At 38.2% G+C, this 6,218-nt stretch overlaps 1 pseudogene; it reads left to right on the plus strand.

Moving 5' to 3' along the window:
• The first annotated feature begins 5,089 nt into the window (after window positions 1-5,089).
• On the plus strand, window positions 5,090-6,218 carry LOC103241525 (coiled-coil domain-containing protein 25 pseudogene; annotated as a pseudogene).

Here is a 6,218-nt window from a genome sequence, read left to right on the forward strand (position 1 = left end):
GAGATGTTCCTTGCTAAGAAAAAGAATTCAGCGATATTTCTCCTATTTGCTTTTGAAAGAGGAGAAATATGGCTCTGTTCTGTCCAGCTCACAGGAGGCCAGAAGTCTTACCTCTGGTGTTCCATGAACATTGCTGTTATCCTCTTCTTTTTTCAAGATGCCCAGATTTCATATTGTTCAAACACACATAATCTACAAACAATTTGTGCAGTTGACGAAATCATCACAGGGTACTGAGGTGACATATATCCTCCTCAGTTTACCAAGAAGATGATGAGTTTAAGAGATTAAAGTAAATACAGGCACAGGAAATCACAAGATTATTGACTGGGGAAGTGATAAGTGTCCATGAAATCTTCACAATTTATGTTCAGAGATTGCAGTAAAGACAGGTATCAGAAATTATAAAAGTATTCATTTAGGGAACTAATAAATGTCCATGAAATCTTCACAATTTATGTTCTTCTGCCGTGGCTTCAGCCGGTCCCTCCATTCGGGGTCCCTGACTTCCCACAAGAGACAAATGAATATATAGAATAACCAATGCAGAGAAGTCCATAAACGACCTGACCCCCGACACAAAACTACGTGACAAATGCACAAGCTTCAGTAACCGACTCGATCAACTGGAAGAAAAGTTATCAGTGATTGAAGATCAAATGAATGAAATGAAGTGAGAAGAGAAGTTTAGAGAAAAAAGAGTAAAAAGAAATTAACAAAACCTCCAAGAAATATGGAATTATGTGAAAAGACCAAATCTTCGTCTGATTGGTGTACCTGAAAGTGACAGGGAGAATGGAACCAAGTTGGAAAACACTCTGAAGGATATTATACAGTAGAACTTCCCCAACCTAGCAAGGCAGGCCAATATTCAAATTCAGGAAATACAGAGAACACCACAAAGATACTCTTTGAGAAGAGCAACTCAAAGACACATAAATGTCAGATTCACCATAGTTGAAATGAAGGAAAAACTGTTAAGGGCAGTCAGGAAAGGTCGGGTCCCTTCCACAAAGGGAAGCCCATCAGACTAACAGCAGATCTCTCAGCAGAAACTCTACAAGCCAGAAGAGAGTGGGGGCCAATATTCAACATTCTTAAAGAAAAGGATTTTCAACCCAGAATTTCATATCCAGTCAAACTAAGTTTCATAAGTGAACGAGAAATAAAATCCTTTACAGAGAAGCAAATGCTGAGAGATTTTGCTACCACTAGGCCTGCCCTACAAGAGATCTTGAAGGAAGCAATAAACATGGAAAGGAACAACAGGTACCAGCCATTGCAAAAACATGCCAAAATGTTAAGACCATTGATGCTAGGAAGAAAATACATCAACTAACGAGCAAAATAAGCAGCTAACATCATAATGACAGGATCAAGTTCACACATAACAATATTAACCTTAAATGTAAATGGGCTAAATGGTCCAACTAAAAGACACAGACTGGCAGAATGGATAAAGAGTCAAGATCCATCAGTTTGCTGTATTCAGGAGACCCATCTCATGTGCAGAGACACACATAGGCTCAAAATAAAGGGATAGAGGAAGACCTACCAAGCAAATGGAAAACAGAAAAAGGCAGGGGTTGCAATCCTAGCCTCTGATAAAACAGACTTTAAACCAACAAAGATCAAAAGAGACAGAAGGCCATTACATAATGGTAAAGGGATTAATTCATCAGGAAGAGCAAACTATTCTAAATATATATGTACCCAATACAGGAGCATCCAGATTCATAAAGAAAGTCCTTAAAGACTTACAAAGAGACTTAGATTCCCACACAATAATAATGGGAGACTTTAACACCCCACTGTCAACATTAGACAGATCAACAAGACAGAAAGTTAACAAGGATATCCAGGAATTGAACTCAACTCTGCACCAAGCAGCCCTAATAGACATCTACAGAACTCTCCACACCAAATGAACAGAACATACATTCTTCTCAGTACCACATCACACTTATTCCAAAATTGACCACATAGTCGGAAGTAAAGCACTCCTCAACAAATGTAAAAGAACAGAAATTATAACAAACCATCTCTCAGACCACAGTGCAATCAAACTAGACCTCAGGACTAAGAAACTCACTCAAAATCACTCAACTACATGGAAACTGAACAACCTGCTCCTGAGTGACTACTGGGTACATAACAAAATGAAGGCAGAAATAAAGATGTTCTTGAAATGAATGAGAACAAAGATACAGCATACCAGAATTTCTGGGACACATTTAAGGCAGTGTGTAGAGGGAAATTTATAGCACTAAATGCCCACAAGAGGAAGCAGGAAGGATCTAAAATTGACACCCTAACATCACAATTAAAAGAACTAGAGAAGTGAGAGGAAACACATTCAAAAGCTAGCAGAAGGAAAGAAATAACTGAGATGAGAGCAGAACTGAAGGAGATAGAGGCACAAAAACCCTTCAAAAAATCGATGAATACAGGAGCTGTTTTTTTTGAAAAGATCAAAAAAATTGATAGACTGCTAGCAAGACTAATAAAGAAGAAAAGAGAGAACAATCAAATGGAGGCAATAAAAAATAATAAAGGGGATATCACCACCGATCCCACAGAAATACAAACTACCATCAGAGAATACTATAAACACCTCTACAAAAATAAACTAGAAAACCTAGAAGAAATGGATAAATTCCTGGACATATACATTCTCTCAAGACTAAACCAGGAAGAAGTTGAATCTCTGAATAGAGCAAAAACAGACTCTAAAATTAAGGCAATAATTAATAGCCTACCATGCAAAAAAAGTCCAGGACCAGATGGATTCACAGTTGAATTGTGCCAGAGGTACAGGGAGGAGCTGGTACCATTCCTTCTGAAACTATTCCGATCAATAGAAAAAGAGTGAATCATTCCTAACTCTTTTTATGAGGCCAACATCGTCCTGATACTAACATCTGGCAGAGACACAACCAAAAAAGAGAATTTTAGACCAATATCCCTGATGAACATCACTGCAAAAATCCTCAATAAAATATTGGCAAACTTAATCCAGCAGCACATCAAAAAGCTTATCCACCATGATCAAGTGGGCTTCATCCCTGGGATGCAAGGCTGGTTCAACATATGCAAATCAATAAATGTAATCCAGCATATAAACAGAACCAAAGACAAAAACCACATGATTATCTCAATAGATGCAGAAAAGGCCTTTGACAAAATTCAACAGCCCTTCATGCTAAAAACTCTCAATAAATTTGGTATTGATGGAACGTATCTCAAAATAGTAAGAGCTATTTGTGACAAAGCCACAGCCAATATCACACTGAATGGGCAAAAACTGGAAGCATTCCCTTTAAAAACTGGCACAAGATAGAGATGCCCTCTCTCACCACTCATATTCAACATAGTGTTGGAAGTTCTGGCCAGGGCAATCAGGCAAGAGAAAGAAAGAAAGGGTATTCAAGTAGGAAAAGAAGAAGTCAAATTGTCCCTGCTTACAGATGACATGATTCTATATTTAGAAAACCCCATCATCTCAGCCCAAAATCTCCTTAAGCTGATAAGAAACTTCAGCAAAGTCTCAGGATACAAAATCAATGTGCAAAAATCACAAGCATTCTTATACATCAGTGACAGACAAACAGAGAGCCAAATCATGAATGAATTTCCATTCACAATTGCTTCAAAGAGAATAAAATACCTAGAAATCCAAGTTACAACGGATGTGAAGGACCTTTTCAAGGAGAGCTACAAAACACTGCTCAGTGAAATAAAAGAGGACACAAACAAATGGAAGAACATTCCATGTTCATGGATAGGAAGAATCAATATTGTGAAAATGGCCATACTGCCCAAGGTAATTTATAGATTCAATGCCATCCCCATCAAGGTACCAATGACTTTCTTCACAGAATTGGAAAAAACTGTTTTAAAGTTCTTATGGAATCAAAAAAGAGCCTGCATTGCCAAGACAATCCTAAGTCAAAAGAACAAAGCTGGAGGCATCATACTACCTTACTTCAAACTATACTACAAGGCTACAGGAACCAAAACAGCATGGTACTGGTACCAAAACAGAGATATAGACCAATGGAACAGAACAGAGTCCTCAGAAATAATACTACACGTCTACAACCATCTGATCTTTGACAAATCTGACAAAAACAAGAAATGGGGAAAGGATTCCCTATTTAATAAATGGTGCTGGGAAAACTGGCTAGCCATAATTAAAAAGATGAAACTGGATCCCTTCCTTACTCCTTACACAAAAATTAATTCAAGATGGATTAGAGACTTAAATGTTAGACCTGAAACCATAAAACCCCAGAAGAAAACCTAGGCAATACTGTTCAGGACAGAGGCATGGGCAAGAACTTCATGTCTAAAACACCAAAAGCAATGGAAACAAAAGCCAAAATTGACAAATGGGATCTAACTAAACTAAAGATCTTCTGCACAGCAAAAGAAACTACCGTCAGAGTGAACAGGCAACCTACAGAATGGGAGAGAATTTTTGCAATCTACTCATCTGACAAAGGACTAATATCTAAAACCTACGAATAACTCAAACAAATTTACAAGAAAAAAAAAAAAAAACCCAAAAGCAGACAAAGGAAATGAACAGACACTTCTCAAAGAAGATGTTTATACAGCCAATAGACACGAGAAAATGTTCATCATCCCTCGCCATCAGAGAAATGCAAATCAAAACCACAATGAGATACCAGCTCACACCAGTTAGATTGACAATCATTTAAAAGTCAAGAAACAACAGGTGCTGGAGAGGATGTGGAGAAATAGAGACATTTTTACACTGTTGGTGGAACTGTAAAGTAGTTCGACCATTGTTGAAAACAGTGTGATGGTTCCTCAAGGATCTTGAACTAGAAATACCATTTGACCGTGCCATCCCATTATGGGATGTATACCCAAAGGACTATAAATCATGCTGCTATGAAGACACATGCACACGTATGTTTATTGTGGCACTATTCACAATAGCAAAAACTTGGAACCAACCCAAATGTCTGTCAATGACAGACTGGATTAAGAAAATGTGGCACATAGATGGAGGAGTTCCGGGGGCCAGGCGGTCACTGCGAGTCTGGTATCCGGAGCTTCGTGAGTTGAGCGCTGCTGCTCCGCAGTGGAGTCACTGCACCGCTCCTGTGATCATGGTGTTCTACTTCACCAGCAGCAGCGTTATTTCATCTGCCTACACTATTTACATGGGAAAAGATAAATATGAAAATGAAGATCTGATCAAGCATGGCTGGCCTGAAGATATCTGGTTTCATGAGGACAAACTCTCTTCAGCTCATGTATACCTTCGATTACATAAGGGAGAGAATATAGAAGACACTCCAAAGGAAGTGCTGATGGACTGTGCCCACCTTGTGAAGGCCAATAGCATTGAAGGCTGCAAGATGAACAACGTTAATGTGGTATATATTCTGTGATCTAACCTGAAGAAAACAGCTGACATGGATGTGGGGCAGATAGGCTTTCACAGGCAGAAGGATGTAAAAATTGTGACAGTGGAGAAGAAAGTAAACAAGATCGTGAGCTGATTAGAAAAGACCAAAGTGGAGCGGTTCCCAGACCTAGCAGCAGAGAAAGAATGCGGAGATCATGAAGAGAGGAATGAGAAAAAAACCCAAATTCAGGAAATGAAAAGGTGAGAAAAAGAAGAAATGAAGAAGAAAAGGGAAATGGATGAACTTAGGAGCTATTCATCACTAATGAAAGTTGAAAATATGTCTTTAAATCAGGATGGCAATGATTCAGATGAATCATGTAAAAGGAGGAAAGGACCTTTGAAAGATGTGAATGTAGAGACAATTGCAGACCTTTTGGTTTCATCCGTGTTCTGAAGTATAAAATAAAACCAAAATTCTACGCTTATCCTACCCAGAAATTATTGATTTTCAAGTTTTAAAAAAATTGTACCTTTTTTGCTGACAGAAAAGGATCAGATATGTATAAAATAGTTGAACTTGACAGCATATAACCTAACGTGAAAATGTTTTTGCCAGAACATGTCTTGGTACCTTGTGAAAGCAGGCTGCCCTTGTTCTTGAGACAGATTTTAAAATGAACCAACTCTGAAAAGTACTTCTGTTGCTCTGATCTATCCCTGAAAACAGATGTCTTGAAACACTTTTCATATTCTTAAAATAATCTTCACTTCTGTTAAGAAGAACATGTTGGTGGGTAATTATGTGAATGTTTCCCTGTCCCTGATTTCACGA

The sequence above is a fragment of the Chlorocebus sabaeus genome, chromosome 15 (genome assembly GCF_047675955.1).
Source record: "Chlorocebus sabaeus isolate Y175 chromosome 15, mChlSab1.0.hap1, whole genome shotgun sequence".
In the NCBI taxonomy this organism is placed as follows: Eukaryota; Metazoa; Chordata; class Mammalia; order Primates; family Cercopithecidae; genus Chlorocebus; species Chlorocebus sabaeus.